The 16,878-nt window shown below is 36.8% G+C and overlaps 1 long non-coding RNA gene across 1 annotated transcript in view; it reads left to right on the plus strand.

The window, feature by feature from the left end:
• LOC148126046 (uncharacterized) overlaps window positions 1–16,595 on the plus strand; it is a 130,097-nt gene extending 113,502 nt beyond the window's left edge. Inside the window, exons 2-3 of the long non-coding RNA XR_015742552.1 lie at window positions 13,211–13,263; window positions 16,316–16,595. This is a non-coding gene — a long non-coding RNA (uncharacterized LOC148126046). The remainder of the gene's footprint in view (window positions 1–13,210; window positions 13,264–16,315) is intronic.
• The last annotated feature ends 283 nt before the right edge of the window (window positions 16,596–16,878 follow it).

Genomic DNA, 16,878 nt, shown 5'->3' on the forward strand with positions numbered 1-16,878 from the left:
CCATTTAAACACCATCAACATTGATAAAATCACCACCAGTCAATTGCAAAAGGCAGCTTTACTTTGAAAAGCTTACATCCTTGAGAAAGACTTGATAAGAGAATAAAAATGCTAAATCCAGTCTAAATAACTGGCTGACTGAGCGATCAACCACAATAATAGGATTTTCACATACAAACTAATTGCTGTCTAGAATGCAAATGCATCAACTATTAACAGTAATTAAAATGAAAATACTTTTTATAGATGTGGCAATACTGAGGAAAAAGAATAGGAAAACTGACAAAATATCTATTTTATCAGATATAAAGATCAATTCTATGTAATAATTTTTTAAGTTAATGCAGCATTAAGGCAGAATAACAAACAGATTCAACACATTTTTGTAATGACTAGATATTTTGGCTATATCAGCAGTAGATTTACAGCCCCATTCTCCTAAGTTGCTGGGCACATCTTATATCTTATGTTACTTGGATAATTCCTTAAGTTTCCAAGAACACCAATCATACATCTGATTTTTTCTTTTTTGTTCTTTGTATTATTGTTTAATAGCAGAAACAATTCCACTCCCCAAATTTTTAACCCACGAAGAATGAAACCAGAAAAACTAAAATAACAAATAAATATGAAATAGGAATGAGCAATCTTGTCGATTTTGTTTCTTCCTTATTCTCATTTTTGTAACCATATGAAATGCACTAAACATTCTTTTAAAGAAGAGGCTTGCATGTAAATGCTTACACAAGATCAATATACTGTAAGTACAAAAATAAAATATATTATTGTTATTTTTTTCCCAATAATGTTTTGAGTATCTCACTTTTTTTCTACAAAGGGCATATGCAATTTTGCACAATTGTTTTCTTAATATATTTTTTAATTGTTGGGGACATGCATTGCAACATTTGCATATATATTTAAAATGACAACTAATTTTGGTTCATGCATTGATTCAAATATGCAAAATGTGAATTAAATAAATTCCTGCTCCCATCTTTAATCAAGTTTAAATTTAGAAAATCCATTTGGGAGTTTCACCCTTAGATTTATTTTAGTTCTCATTCTTTCATGTAATTCTTACACATAGAGTGATAGCTAGCTATTGCTACCTATTTTGTTAATATTATTGGGAATTATGAAAAGAATCAACTCTTGACATTTGACTCTTTACCAGAATCCATTTAAACAATTTTTACTGGTATAAATTCATACATTTTAATAAACCTACTATATAACAAGGCCAAACAATAGCTACTATCTAAACCAGAAATTATGCAGGTTCTTTTTAGTTTCTTTTCAACATTTTAATCCTGTGAAATTTAACTAGCATTGTTATCGGGGGAATAGATTTTCAGACTCACAAGAGAAAAAATAAAACCATCAAAGAGAAAATCAATTATAAAGTGCCAAATAGCATATTTGAACATAATATCTGGGAAGGATCTCATAGCAGAGAGATGAAAATATATTATAACAGCACTGATAATGTTATCTAGTTTGGGTAATGAAATGTCTGCAGGAAAATCACTAAGCTCAGAGAGCACCAAGGATCCTATAGTTCAACCGCTGACCTACAAATATTCTCTTCTTTTGGTATTTTGGCTTTAAAATGCAAATATTTGTAATTCTTGAATTTTAAGTTTCAATCTTCCAAAGAGCTGGTTCTCATGTTTCATTCCACTCTTTATTTCATAAACTGTCTGTCTAGTAATTATAATTCAGTTTAGTATGGTCATAGACCAGAGACCAGAACAAATAAAAACACTCAGTAAAACACTCAGTAAATATACAATTAAAAATTATAGTATAAAATAATAAATAACAACTAAAATATGTGATAAATTCCAGTCTGTCAATTATACATGTTCTAACTATTCTAAAGTTACAATCTATAAACTGTTTGGCCCATTGTCAGTTTAATACTAAAAGGGAAAGGAATAAGCAGTGCAAAGGGTTTACCACATTTGTTGTATAAAATAACTATGGTGGATTAGGCTGCACAGTAGGTTTTGAGAGGCAGCAAACACAGGCAACCTTCAACAAATATCTTTGAATTTCACTTAATGATATTTTCCAATATGCAGCAGACTGAAGTAAATGTGCTTCAACACATTATGTTATAATGTGGATTTTTTTTAAAAAAATATTATATTATTTATTTCTGAGAAGAGACAATAATCTTTTAATTAATTGTCTAGCAATTAATTGAAAACTGATATTGCAAGCAAGTTATGCTTTAGATATGCTCTATCAGGACCAAATGATCAAGTATACACAAAACAAATAAAAAAATCTACGAAAACAAAACAAATAAAGTCTCTAGTTTATTGTCTGAAAAAAAAACACTAATGTTATTAAATGCGGTCCAATATTTGTATGTATTCTGCAATCATATATCTCATTTGCATCCTAGTGTCAAAAAACTAATAATGGTTTTGCTGAAAAGCTTCCTAGAGCAAGATGGAAATAGACCAAGTGATGTCTAGACTTCTTTTGAATTTCACCATTTGTACAGAAGGATTAAATCTTCCTCTAACATGTCAGGTTTTAACATTTGCTGCTGGGCTTCACATATTACTAACATAGGATTTAAGTCTTAGATGTGATGTTCATAAAATGCTGTTTAGTGGATTATTATACCAACAGCAGATAAAATCTGACAGAAAATTGGCAAATTAGCTAGCACTTCTCCTTTTTTTTTTGACAATGTAATGATTTTAGTATCAAAATAAGAAATTTAGGAATTTCACTTGAGAAAAACAATCCATTCCAAAATTATGTGACATTGACAAATACTGAATATAATCCAGGAACAGCAAACATTTAAACACTAACAAATTCATCTTCAAAAGGAGAAAGACCATCTCCAAGTTTAGTTGTCATGACTGACAGATGGACTCAACATTTTGGAATAACTCACTTTATCATGTTCTTCCATTTACCAGATAACGAGCTATTTCTATTATGTGGTACATTTGTGTAAAGTTTCACTTCAGAGATCTGGTTCAGCTGAACCCTTGAATCAAATTCATTTATTACTCAAATAGTCAACTTAAGAAGGAAGCCTCTGTACTTATTACATTATTTGAAAGGGGACTTGTTGTGGTTCACTGGCAGCCTGTGCTGCAGTGGAATCAGACAGTGGGGAAGACAGGGATCAATCCAGGAGTCTGGAGAGGACTTGGTTGAGGGTACTGCATCTGATGCAGAGATGGGGCCAGGACCATCTGGGAATTTAGTGTGCTGACTCCGGAGCCTCTGGAGTCTGGCCGCAGCGGTGCAGAGGAACAAGGGGTGCCTGTTCCCAGTGTGCATGTGTGCAGAGCTGCTAGAAGGCAAGAGCAGCTGAGACAAAAGGGGCAACTCAGGAGTAAGGCAAAGAGGTGATTGCCCCTCCCATAAGGTATAAAGGACATGCAAATCTGTTAATTCAGATTAATCCTTGAAGCTCTGTGTGGACTTCGTACTTCAGTTGCTTTTTCACAGTTCATCTGGCACTTTAGTTGTTGGCAGCAATTCAAAGGAGAGAAAGGTGGGCACTTATCTCAAGGGACTGTTTGGGACTCATTACAGGCTGGGAATGAACATAATTCCCAGCGCTGAAATAAAACAAGAGTTGTTTTAACTAAGTGTGTACTTAATTACGGTCTCAGGAAGCCTTGGTCGGAACAGGACTGTCTTGCAAAAACAAGAAGCTTTTTTTCTTAAGAGATCTGGAAAATTGATACGGCTCAATTTCCCAATTAAATGGAACCATGAAATTAGATAAGACTGATGATGTGAATTGATTCAATTGTTGAAACTAAATCTTAGCCAATAGAGGACAAGAGAATACAAAAAAGTTATGAATATAACAACCATAGTTACTTCAAAATAAAATAATCAAACCAGTCTTGTGTCTGAGATACCCAGTAATTGTATATTAAATCAAAATCGTTACATGCCAAAACAAAAATCTGTAACTGTTAAACCTTGTGTTCTTCCTTGTTTGTTCTTTGCTCCTGTGTGTTGCTGAGTTCCAGTTATTATTATCCTACTTCTAGCCCAAAGAACTAGGGCAACGAAATGTCTCTTTTTAAAAGTAGAAAGAATTTGAGGGCTCTGTCTCTTTTAATTCATTAATGTTGTTACTTAGTAAATATTTTCAGCGAACAAATGTGCTTTCTAATCCATCTCATGCTGCCTTACAACAAATTGGACTACTATCTCTTTGGAAAAGTCTCCCCTCCCCCAATCCTTCACATTTCCTTTTATATGAAGAATGAATGACCTGTTTCAGGCTGAGGGCCACACTAGCTGTAGACTGCTTGGACAAGCACTTCCCTTCAATAAGCAAGCAAAGCAAGGACAAATAATTTGTTATGCCAGACAACAGCAGGAAACAAGACTGCAGCCACTTAGAACAGGGGTCCCCATGTTCCACTTATGGGCTGCAGCCGGTTTAAAACTGGACCCGTACAAGTGGTGGATGAGCATGTGCATGCTCGCACAGCTCCACTTATGTGAGTGGTGAGTGCCTTTACTTGTGCATGAGGCTCCATTTGTGCACCTGCCACTCACACACAACCATCTCCCCATCCCATTGAGCATCCAAGATGGAAAGGTTGGGGATTGCTGACTTAGATAACCCCACAAGGAAATTCAAGAACTAAAAATGACTAATATTTATTGAAGAAAGTAGGAAGCCTTTCACAAAAGATTTTCAGCAAATACTGTGACTTAGGAAATATAAATCTCATCAGAATTAATATCATCTTGTTTCTCACTGTCCATGTGAGAACAACTTCTTACATGTTATTTGTCAGTGATTGTATTAACTGAATTTATATTAAATTACTTCGAATTAATTTACATTAAATTAATAGAGTTAATATCTATGTGTGCCTGTGCCTTCAAGTCAATCTTGACTGCTAAAATGACTGCATGGACTTGTTTTCTTGGCAATATTTTCAGCAGTGTCTTCTTCCCAGTGCCGTGAGAAAAAAATTGGCTTTGTGCCTAAGGCAAAATTTGAAGTCACTGTCTCTAGCCCAATCTTTAACCACCATATCAAAAATGATTCTCAATACAACTAATTAACAATAGTTAATATGATTCTCTCCATGTTTTATTATTTCTTCCCTCTTACATTAAAACTTACTATTTGGCAGCAACATTTGAATGGCTTTGGAAATCTTATTCATCTCTTTGAGATCTGCAGTCTGTAGCACTAGCAATAGCACTTAGACTTAAATACCACTTTACAATTCTTTACACCTCTCTCTAAGTGGTTTACAACAATTTGGGTCTTCATTTGACCAACTTTGGAAGGATGGAAGGCTGAGTCAACCTTGAGCCTAGTGAGATTTGAACTGCCAAATTGCAGGCATCCGGCAGGCAGCAGAAGTAGCCTGCAGTATTGCACTCTAACCACTGCACCACCATGGCTCATCACTGTGTACTCCCGTCTTCAGTTTTATGTTTAAAATTGAAAATGAATCTGAAACCTGCTGCATGCAAAGCATGTGCTGTACTGCTAAGTTACCATGCTTGTAAAATGAAGCGAGGGGTTAAGAGTGTAAAGCTAGCTGTTCTACTAGCCTAAGTACTTTATTATTTGTGTATCTTTAACATTTACACTGATAGTAGTATGTGCATAATAGTAGAAAGTGAGATCACTGTCAAAAGCTTTCAATAATACAAAAATGGAAAGAAAGAGAAAAGGGAAAGAACATAGAATATCCGTTTACTGTAATATGATTCTTATATGACCAAGAAAAAGGAGAGTTTTGACCTTTACAGAATGCCTTGGCCTGGTCTTTTTAACTTCATGCTTCAGAAGAGGAGCTGAGGGAGTAATAATTAAGCAATCAGCTATTCACATAACAAGCTTGCTTCCCATTGACAGATTCTGGGCCTATGTGATAAGGTTACCTTGATGTCTTGATCTGAGATATCTATTTCACATATATTCAATTTATATATGAGAAAGCTGGAAGTTTGTTCATGTTATATATTGCTGCATTGCCTTAGGCCTTAGAAATAGAGCTGCTCATTGCAGTTTTTCTAAGCATTAATAGCTCTGCTTCCAAGTGCTCTGAATCTAATGCAGTTAAGCTATAGGATATTCCAAGCTATAGGATATTCCATTCCCCAAATGGAAAACTAGTGTATCAAGAGAAACAGGAATTTAGGCCATGTAAGGGTTTCATACTAACTTCCTTTTTATGATCCTGTAGTCCCTATTTGGCATAGAGTGGAAATGACTGGATGGAGGTGAGTACTTGGATGCATACCCTTCTTGATGCCTATATGGAGTTTGCAGCAGATATTTTTTTCTTTACACGCTAGGAGAAAAACATCTGCCACTGTCTAGGATTGAACTCTTAACCTTATGAATGGGAAGACAGCACCTTCATCACTAGGCTACCACACCATTCTATGCATGGGCTTGATATTGAGGGGAAATATGAATAGAACAGAGCAGAAGAGAACAGAGCAGAATACTTTATTTGGCCAAGTGTGAATAGACACACAAAGAATTTGTCTCTGGTGCCGAAGTTCTCAGTATACACGCAAAGCAACAGAGTAATAATATTCATCATAATACCAATAAGAGGGGATAATAAGGAAGATAAGAAGGATAATAATGATACTACAGCCATACAACATGAATACATAGACATTAAATACTGTGTTCAGCAGAGTGATAGCATGTGAAAAAACGGTCCCTGCAATGCCTTATACAGATATTCAATTATAAAAATATATAGATGATTCAATTTCATAATGTGCTATATTTTGCTATTTCAATCTTTATTGTTCCAGGGTAAATGGATACTGAAATAAGAACTATTGCCTGAACAAGTTTTGGTCTGGTCCATTTGGGATACAGTTGAAATCAAGCTAGGAGGACTTTTATAGAATGGCCTTTAGAGAGATCCTTGTTTGAAGGAAAATATTTAAGATTGCCAAAGCCCATTATAAAGAGTCCTCAAGGATCACTAGTAGTTTACCAGATATTCTGCTTTGCAGTACTAGACACAAGCCATGTGTAGGTGGGATGTCCCAATTAAAACCTCATTCATTTTACTGATATAGTACTGAAGGCATGTTTTCAGAGCATGCCAGCACAATTATTTCATTTCACTGTACTCCATGGGAGGGAGAGGAAAGCTGTTCCTTTCCCTTTTTTAAAGTGAGACAGTTTGAGCAATTGGTAGGCCAACAAGTATATTTCTCTCATTGCATTTTATATTTTGTTATTTTACTAAAAATATAACATCTGTGGGATAAGACACAATAAACTATTAGGAGCTCCATTATAAAATTAGACATGGAAACAATTAAAAGAATTGAGAAAAGATTTAAAAGACCTAAGGTCACCTCCTTATTTCTGTTTAGGGTTGAGCTATAACCTCACTCGTCACTCCAGCTTTTTTGAGATGTTCATGCTATTTTTAAAATAATTTTAAATGTCTGTGTTTATTTTGCATGTGTAGTAAATTGCTACCATCATTTGGGAGTGGTGTATACATCTCAAATAAAATTAATGAACACAATGGTAATGTGCAAAAGACAGTTGGAGTCAACCTTCTCTTTGCTGCCTTATATAACCATCTAAAGATGTGAGAGAGACTAGTGCCTCTCTGTGCTCTTCCTCACTAGGAGCTTATAGAATTTTTAGAATCATCCAGCCATCCTTAAGGTGATATAAAGCCTGCTCTGATTTTAGTATTTATTTGATTTGTCAATCCCTTACAAGATACAGGTATAAGGATAAATATAGTTTTGAATACATGAGATAGATACTTATAAGAAAAATAAAAAACAATAGGACAGGGACGGTAGGCATGTTGGTGCGCTTATGTACGTCCCCTACAGGCCCCTTAGGAAGTGGGTGAGGTCAATAGTAGACAGTCTAAGCTTAAAGCTGTTGGGGTTTGGGGAAGAAACCAGAGAGTCAGGTAGAGTATTCCAGACATTGACCACTCTGTTGCTGAAGTCGTATTTCCTTCAATCAAGTTTGGTGAGATTAACTTTGAGTTTGTATCCATTGTGTGCTCTTGTGTTGTTATGGTTGAAGCTGAAGTATTCATTGACAGGTAGGACATTGCAATGTATGATTTTATATACCATACTTAGATCACACTGAAGATGGTGTAATTCAAGGTTATCTAGGTCTAGAATTTCAAGTCTGGTGGCATAAGGCATTCTACAATGAGTAGAGGAGTGGAGAACTCTTCTTCTGAAATATTTCTGGACTTTTTCATTGTGTTAATATCAGATACATGATATGGGTTCCAGACTGATGAGCTGTATTCAAGTATAGGTCTAGCAAATGTTTTGTATGCTCTAGTTAGTAGTGTGATATTACCAGAGAAGAAACTACGTAGGATTAGATTAACAACTCTTAATGCCTTTTTGGCTATGTAATTACAGTGGGCTCTAGCACTTAGATCATTTGAGATGAGTACTCCAAAGTCCTTGACAAAGTTTGGATCCTCAACAAGGTCTTGACTATTTAGCTTGTATTTTATTTTCTGAGTTTTTCTCCCAATAGGTAAGACAGAGTGTTTATTTGTTGAGATTTGAAGTTGCCATTTGATTGACCATTCTGATACATAGTCAAGGTCTTTTTGGAGGGTAGTAGTCTTGTCTGTGGTGTTGAATAGCTTTACATCATCAGCAAAAAGAATGCAGTTGCTCTTAATATGATCACAGATTACAGTTATATAAGTACATCAATGAATTGATAATGCTAGAAGACAGTATAAATCACTAATGAAGACATGACCTTGGTCAGCAAGCAGCCTTGAAATCACCGAAGGATGAGCCAGACGAGCTGATTGCATGCATGGATTAGTAAGAGCTATGAACTCTCAAGTTCCTTTTAATTTGAAAAGGTTCTTATGGGAGAATTCCATAGTAATCTCCTACCACAAAACATAACTATTCTAAAAACTGAAGTTAGTTTCAGAAACAAATATTTTCAGCCAAAATAAAAAAGTATATTATAAAGACTCAAAATTCAATCTGTGTGTGTAGGTCTAGGTGTGTTCGTGTCTTTTCCCATGTAAGATTAAGAGTATCTTGGCGACATTTTGGTGAAGTCTCACATGCCATCCTCAGCTGGTGCTTTCAGTGTGTGCCAGTGCAAGCAGTGTGTGATCGGAGCTGCCGTTATTCTATAAATACTGGTGGTGGGGGCTGGTGTGCTGGGCTGGTTGGCTGCGCTGCTGCCTCTTGATTGCTTGATGGAGTTGATGTTGGTATAATGGGCTGTGTGATGGCCTTGTGAGTTTTATTGTGGAGATATCCTGGATCTTGTGCTGTAATCTCCGGCATCATTTCTTTTGTTGTGATCTTTTTTCCATTAGTCTCTCATGTTTTAACAGCTTGGGTAATGGGTAATGGGTTGTGTGATGGGCTTGCAAGTTCTTTTGTTGTGGTATCCTGGGTCCTGCACTGTAATCTCCTGGGTCGTTTGTGTTTTGATCTCTTTTCAATTAGCCTCCTGTGTAGTAACGGCTTGGGTAAAGGGTTGTGTGATGACCTTGTGAGACTTATTGCTGTTGTATCCTTGGTTTTGTGCTGTGATATCCTGGGTCATTTGCTGTGTTGCAACTTTTTGAGTTCTTGTGGTGTAATTTCCTGAGTTTTCTGATGCGATATCCTGAGCGGGTGGCTGTGATGTAGCATTCTAGGTTTTAGTCTGGCTTCGAGTTTGGGGTCTCAGTCTGTGTTCTTGGCATGTGTCAGCTTGTTTGGTTTTGGGGTCAGGGGGTGCAACAGCTGGTGAAGCAGCCATGGTCTGTTTTCTGGATGGTGGTTGTCCTTCATTTATATGATGGGCTTGGGCCTGGGTCTGATGCAGGGGATTGGCGGTGGTGTCCCGTGTTGTTTTGGGTCTGGTGTTGGTTTTCATGGCTGGGACTTGTTTGTTGGTAAGGGCTAGCTTCCAGATGTCTGGTAGGCAGGAGGTATCATTCCGTCTATTCATGTTATGGGGTTGTTTCTCTATCTCAATGGCTTCCCTGATTATTCTCTTGCTGGAGTGTTCAGTGTTGGATATTAATTTGGTTCCTTCGAAATTAATTTCATGTCCTGTGGCTTTAAGGTGCTGGAAGAGGGTGGAAGTATTTTCTTCTCTTCTGACTGCATTTTTGTGTTCTGTGATACATGCATTTATTCTCCTGTTGGTTAGTCCAATGTATGTGGCTGGGCAATTGTTGCATGGTATTTCATAAACTCCTTGGTTTTCTAGCTGGATCTTGTCTTTGGGGTTTCTTAGGATGTTGGCTATTTTTTGGTCAGTGCCGAAGGCTGTCCTGATATTGTGTTTGTAGAGAATTTTGCTGATTTTTCTGTGGTGCCTTTGATGTAGGGGAGGAGTGTGATACCGCTGTTTTGTTCTGTGTCTTGTTTTTTTTGGGGTATCACTTTTCACATTAGATTGGTGATAGTGTTCCTTTGGAATCCATTGGAAATTAATACGTTAGTGAGGGTATGTAGTTCTCTTCTCAGGTGGTCTTTGTCAGCTAGGCATTTGGTTCTGGAGATGAGGGTCCTGGCTACGGAGTTGATCTGTGCAGGGTGGTGATGGGATTGTGCATTTAGGTAGTGGTTGGTGTGTGTTTTTTTCCAGTAGATGGTGTGTCCTAGGGAGCCATTGGATAAATGATAGCAGTCCATTTACTTGGAGCCAAGCCGCACTAAAAGCCTCCAATACAGGAACACAATGTTGCCAGCCAATCAAGACAAAAAAAGCCACAAAACAGACAGAAGATATTAGAAACACCAATCAAGCAGAACACAGCAAACTCCAAGACAAATAAACACAGACCAAGACTCCCAACCAATCAGGATGAAGAAAAAAATATTCTGGCACAGCAGTAGGCTAGCCCCAAATTTAAAACTGAAATGGCTGTGAAAGTCTGACTCACAGACGAACACTACACAGAAGCCTTATGATGGCAGATGAGATTCTGCCGAAACGTTGCTATAACTTTAAAAGCACAACTATAATGATGTGGGAAAATACTCGAAAATACTCTGGAGAACTGGTAGGAGAAATTTTGAGTAGTTCAGAGAACCAGCAAATACCACCTCTGACTGGAGATTTTACAGTATCCTTCCCCTGCCACGCCCACAGAACTGGTAGTAAATGTTTTGAATCCCATCACTGGTTATTATGATTGTCAACCATCTCTACATAATTTCAGAACTGGGAATGTGCTAGATGTACAGGAGATCTAGCTAAATCCTGGAATCTCAGGTGAAAAGAAATAATTGGAAAAAAAAAAAACATTCATTTTGTTGGGTTGGGCAGGCTGATTAGAACTTCCTCTATTCCAGTTGTGGTCTTCCACATAGTTCTTAATTTATTTAACCATTGTCAAGAACAATGAACAATATCCTTTATATAAATTGCCATGATTCAAAAAAGAAGAATGGGGGCTGATCACATTCTATGTCTCTTGAATTACAATAATTCAGGTGGTCCACCCAGCATTGGTTGAGCAATTCAATGTCTTGTAGGGAGAATGGATGGAGTATCCATTACTCTGAGCAGCCTGGTGAGATTTCTTTATAAGTTGTATTAAATAACTTGGCCCCCTGAGAGATATGTTTTCTGAAAAAGATGGATGATGTAACTCCTTATAATATTGCCACACTCCAGATGCTGCTCTGCTGCCTTCAGAAAAGAGCACACCATTTTTTAAAAGCACTTTTCCTATTCCACAGAACTCTCTTCTCAGTATATCAGTCTGAAATTTGTCATACTTGTTTCCTATTGAAAGGACTATTCTCATTGCAAGTCCCATTCACATTGTTTCAAAATAACAACATTATTACTTGAAAAGGAAAAAACTCAAAAGCAGTTTATAAAAAGAGCATAGTTCATAAGACCCTGGATTGATTTCTAAGAAATTTGGCATATTTCATTCCAATAATGCTAAAGAATGCATAGCATTTTGAGTCCTTTCAAAACTATACATTGAAAAGTTACTTTCATTTATGTTTTCTCTGATACTAAGCAAAAGGCCAACGGAGCTCAGTCTCTCCAAATCTTACCCTGGATCTTATTGAGTCTGACTGGCCTTTCCCTGGAGTGACCAAGGTCTGATTGTCTTATTTCTGTATTTTGTATTAAGGCCCTGGTCTCTACATGTGTTTAGAAAGAATGTGTAGCTTCTTTGCACAGTTGCCAAATGATTCGTGCTCCTCCCACAAGCAGCTTTTTCATCTTAAACTAAGCAGATAATTGCTTGTCAGAATGATTGATGTGCTGTTGAGCTGTCATTTCCAGGAATTTCTCTCTCTCTCCCTCTCTCTTTCTCCCTCTTTTCTGCCCCTCCCCCCTCGCAATTACAGGACTTTTCTTCTGCGGCTTCTTAAAGAGCTGTAAAAATTTCTGTATTTAAAAGTTGTAATTATTTAATGAATAGCCTTCCACATTTCCCTGTCAGTCCTTTACTATTAACAATCAGTTGGTTTTGTCTCACTGAGTCGCAACTAAAAATATTAAAATAATAATAAAAAGAATGATCTTTACTCTAGTAGATGCTACACAATGTGTCTTGTGGAATTCTTTTTTTGAATAGCAAGGAGAAGAGAAGGAAAGAATTAAAAACTTTAACAGCCTTCTTGGCCCAAATATAAAAAATGAAATGAGGGGGTTTTCAACCATTATATGCTCATTAAGATTTCTGCACATTGCATAGGAATTTCTGTTCTTTTAAAAACTTGCTTTTATGTATAATATATTATTCTTAGCCATCAAGAGGAGACTATTTTACAACTTGTGTTTTTGTATGACTGTTTGTGTGGTTTTGTATCTGTGTCTGTATGTCTGCATATGTGCATGTGTGTGTGCAGAAGAGGGCAAAGAAAAATCCTTGCTTATTTTATCTTCTGCAAATATTACCCTTCCCATGGATGTCTGTAAACGTCTGTTGAGCTTTCAGAATTGAGGTCAGGGCTTTTACAAGCTTGAGTTTGTATCATGAATCCAGAGCCTGGAGTTAATTGTACACAAAGAGACATTGTTGTTTCCATAAGAGGTTACAACACAATTGCATTTTAATTATTTGGCAACATTTTGGTCATTATTGTTGAAAGGTGTCAAAATGCCTTTCTTTCGAGGATTCGATTTTACCGCTGGGAGAGCTCCGGCGCAAGGATACGGACAACTGCTTGAAGGCTGGATCTTTTTATTTTTCAGAAAGGCGGAGAACAGCGAGAAGTCTGCATTCCTGGGCTAGCTAGCTTCTTATGGTAAGTTCCTGGTTTTTTATACCCTTTTCTCCCTTTGTAAGTTGATTTTGTGTGAGTGTTTGTATTTGTGCCTAATATTTCAAATCCTGTTTGAGTTTGTCTTTATTTCCGCCGGAGAGCAAACTCCACGGGGTGGCCAGATTGTATTATTGGTTTTCTGTAATCTCTTTTAGCTTTAAGGTAGTTTTTCATATTTGTTCTGTGGCAATCTCTTGACTGCCCCTTTTGTAATTTATATTTTGTGTCTTTAGTCTGTTTGTTTTGCTTATTTGGTATGTCCTGTGTTTGTAAGGGTTTTCTAAATTATCTTTTGTTTCCTTTTTGTATTTGTCTAGTTTTCTTAATTACTTAGGCTTTTGTCTATAGGGATTCTTTAATACTTTTTATTTGATTCCTTTTCCTATGTAAGTTTGTTTTCTGGCTGACCTGATGTTCCCCTTGGGCTTTTCCTGTTTTTTGTGACACTACTGCCTTCGTGAAATTTCCTTTCCACATTATGCTGTCCATTTCTTTTCTTCTTTTCTCACTGAGCAAGAAAATGTCAGATGTCTCTCCCTCTTGCAGCTCTGAACAAGAATGAAATCTAACCCTAATCAGTATTTATTCATACAGGAGAGACACAAATTGGAAACTTACAAGTATTTCGTGAATGAGTGTATAGCCCTATTTAGAGTCTTGAGTCACCCTTGGAAGACCAAAGCTTTGAAGGCTAATTCTCATGCAAAGTGGCTGGCAAATTTGGTCTATACTATTATTTCAGGAGGAAAACATCCATGCACTTTTGTTTATTTAACATGTGGTGACAGTACAATTAGTCAAGAGACCATAGTGTTGGTTTGGAGACACATGACTACTGAATCTTTGGATCTCCAAAGACTAGCTTTACCTTAGAAGAAAATGAGACATCAATGTCTTCAGGGGACAAATAATAAAACACACATAAGACTTTTGCACTCATGTCTGAAGCTGGGAACCAAATAAAAAAGGTTAGGTTTGCTTTGCTACTTCACCATAAGCACATCATTCTTATCATTGTTGTTAGCTGCACTTGCCACTGCATTAGAGACATCATTAGGTTTCTACAATCTTATTCTATTTTTAAAATATTGTCCTGCCATTTTTTTAGCTCTAATAATTATGCTCACTATGCATTCATTAAACAGGATTCATGACATGATCACTAGTAATAAGCCCAGCTATTGTATTATCAATCAGATGATGTCCACCCTTTGAGAATGTCTTGCACAAGCGTAACACAGATTTTTAAAGGGAAAAATTAGGGTTCTCACCAATATAGGTATTGTTATCTGCATGGAAGTTTGCCCCCTTCAAGCATCTACACATGTCTCATGGCCTTTTTATTTGTTGTTTGTTTATCAAATTTATATGGCTGCCCAACTCAGCCCTGTAGAGACTGAAGTCATTTGAACACAAATGAGATGAACAACCTAGAACTAAGGAGAAATTTCCTGACAGGTAGAACAATTAATCAGTGGAACAACTTGCTTCCAGAAGTTGTGAATGGTCCAACACTGGAAGTTTTAAAGAAGAGATTGTACATCCATTTGTCTAAAATGGTATATAGGGCTTCCTGCCTGAGCAGGGGGTTGAACTAGAAGACCTCTAAGGTATCTTCCAACTCTATTATTCTGTATTTTAAGCATATTTGATGGGGAATGTTTGTATGGGAACTACTATGTTGGAATGTTCAATGTTAAGGAATGAAAACAGATTTCCAAAATTCTGGAGACCAGCATTTTGGGTTCTTGTACTTCCAGTAGCCCACTTCATAGCTATGGGTCTTGACAATCTCTATAGGCATGTGCATTAGAAATAGGATATAAGTGGCTCAAACTGGAGAGCCAGCTTGGTGTAATGGTTAAGGCACCAGCCAGTCACTTTCTCCCAGTCTTAGGAAGAAGAAAGAGGCAAGGCATTTCTGAAAAATTTCCAAGAAAACTGCAGGGATTTGTCTAGTAGTCAACACTGACTCACAGATTTATTTATTTTTTTAAAGGCAGCACACAGTGCCACAAAGTGCAAGTGAGTGAAAGTTTAGGCCGTGTAGAAAAACACTAGAGAAGTACTTGCTTGATAAGACTTGGTAGGTCTTGTCAAGTTATTTTTGGAGTAGAATGGCACTTACATAAAACATTTCACCTTTACTGGTCAGAATTCCTTGCATTTGGATTCTAGGTGTGATCATGGAATCTTTGTTTCAATAAGGCATATTCTAGCCAAACCGGCTTTCTTATGCAGTATCCCTTAAAGAGGCCAAGATGCCCACACTTTGCTCTGTCCTGGTCTTTGGTAAAGGCAAAATAGATGTCTCTCAGTCAGAATTGTGGCTTATCGAAATTCCAAATGTGCCCTATACCTATATTTCCAAAATAACCACTGCACTCTCATTTTTCTTATAGGAAAAAAAATCAGGTCTAAAATTTCTGGAAATCTGTCACTTCAGTCACCTCCTGTAATAATATATTCTTTCTCAGAAGGTGGAACTTGACAGATCCTATTTCATCCAGATATAGGAACTCAGTAACATTTAAATACAACTTGGAATAATATCGGGGAATAGAAATAGTAATAGCATTAAGATGTGTATACCATCCCATAGTGCTTTATAGCACTCTTTGGGCGGTTTACAATATCAGCATATTGCCCACAACAATCCGGCTCCTCATTTAACCAATTTCAGAAGGATTAAGATTGAGTCAACCTTAAGGCCCTTCAGGATCGAACTTTTGGCATTCAGCAGAATTAGCCTGCAATATTGCATTCTTACCACTGTACCATCAAGAAGACCATAATATGGAATGAAAATGGCTGGGAATTTTGAACACTGGGGAAAAAGCGGTATTGCCTTCTATTTCTACTTAAAATATAGAAATTGAAAGATACGTGAATAATTTTAGTCCACCTCCAGATTTTGAAGTCTTTTTTCTTTGGTATTAACGCTTCAGTGCTTCTGAATTCTGAATCATTAGGAACTGGATGTCCATCTTCCTTTATGTGTTAACTATTTTTCATCTGTGTGCTTGTCCCAAAGGTGCGTTTTCAAGAGGCAACAGGACTTTCTGGTTTTTCTTTGAAGATGTTTCACTTCTCACCGAAAAAGCTTCTTCAAAGATGAAAATGGAACAACCATGACCTGGATGACTGAGAATCTCCACAGACATCTGTTTGCTTAAACTCCACCCAGTTTCCAAGCTGTTGTTTCTTTGCTTCTTTTTTTGAATGGCCACCACAAGATCAGAGGGAATACACTTCTGTAAAATACAGTTCTGCAGATGATTATTTACTTGCCAAATAAATAATTATGGAAACTATTGCTTTCCAGTCCATTTTTTTCCCCAAAAGCATTTTACTCCATTATAGGTACCCCTTGTTTGGTGACTACAGTTAGGACTGGCAACTCAATTGCTTAGCATTACAACCACTAAGCAGAAAATAATGTGTTCACAATGGCCTTCATTTCTCATTTGGCCATTAGGGATATCACTGAAGGAGTAAGCAAAAATATTATGTAATCATGACTTGCACATTTACTTCCATGTTCTCCATTAATTATGCTTGTCAGAAGTGCACAAATGGTGTCCCATGACCACAGGG

The sequence above is a fragment of the Pseudonaja textilis genome, chromosome 3 (genome assembly GCF_049901715.1).
Source record: "Pseudonaja textilis isolate UNSWEBS1 chromosome 3, rPseTex1.2, whole genome shotgun sequence".
NCBI classification, from domain to species: domain Eukaryota; kingdom Metazoa; phylum Chordata; class Lepidosauria; order Squamata; family Elapidae; genus Pseudonaja; species Pseudonaja textilis.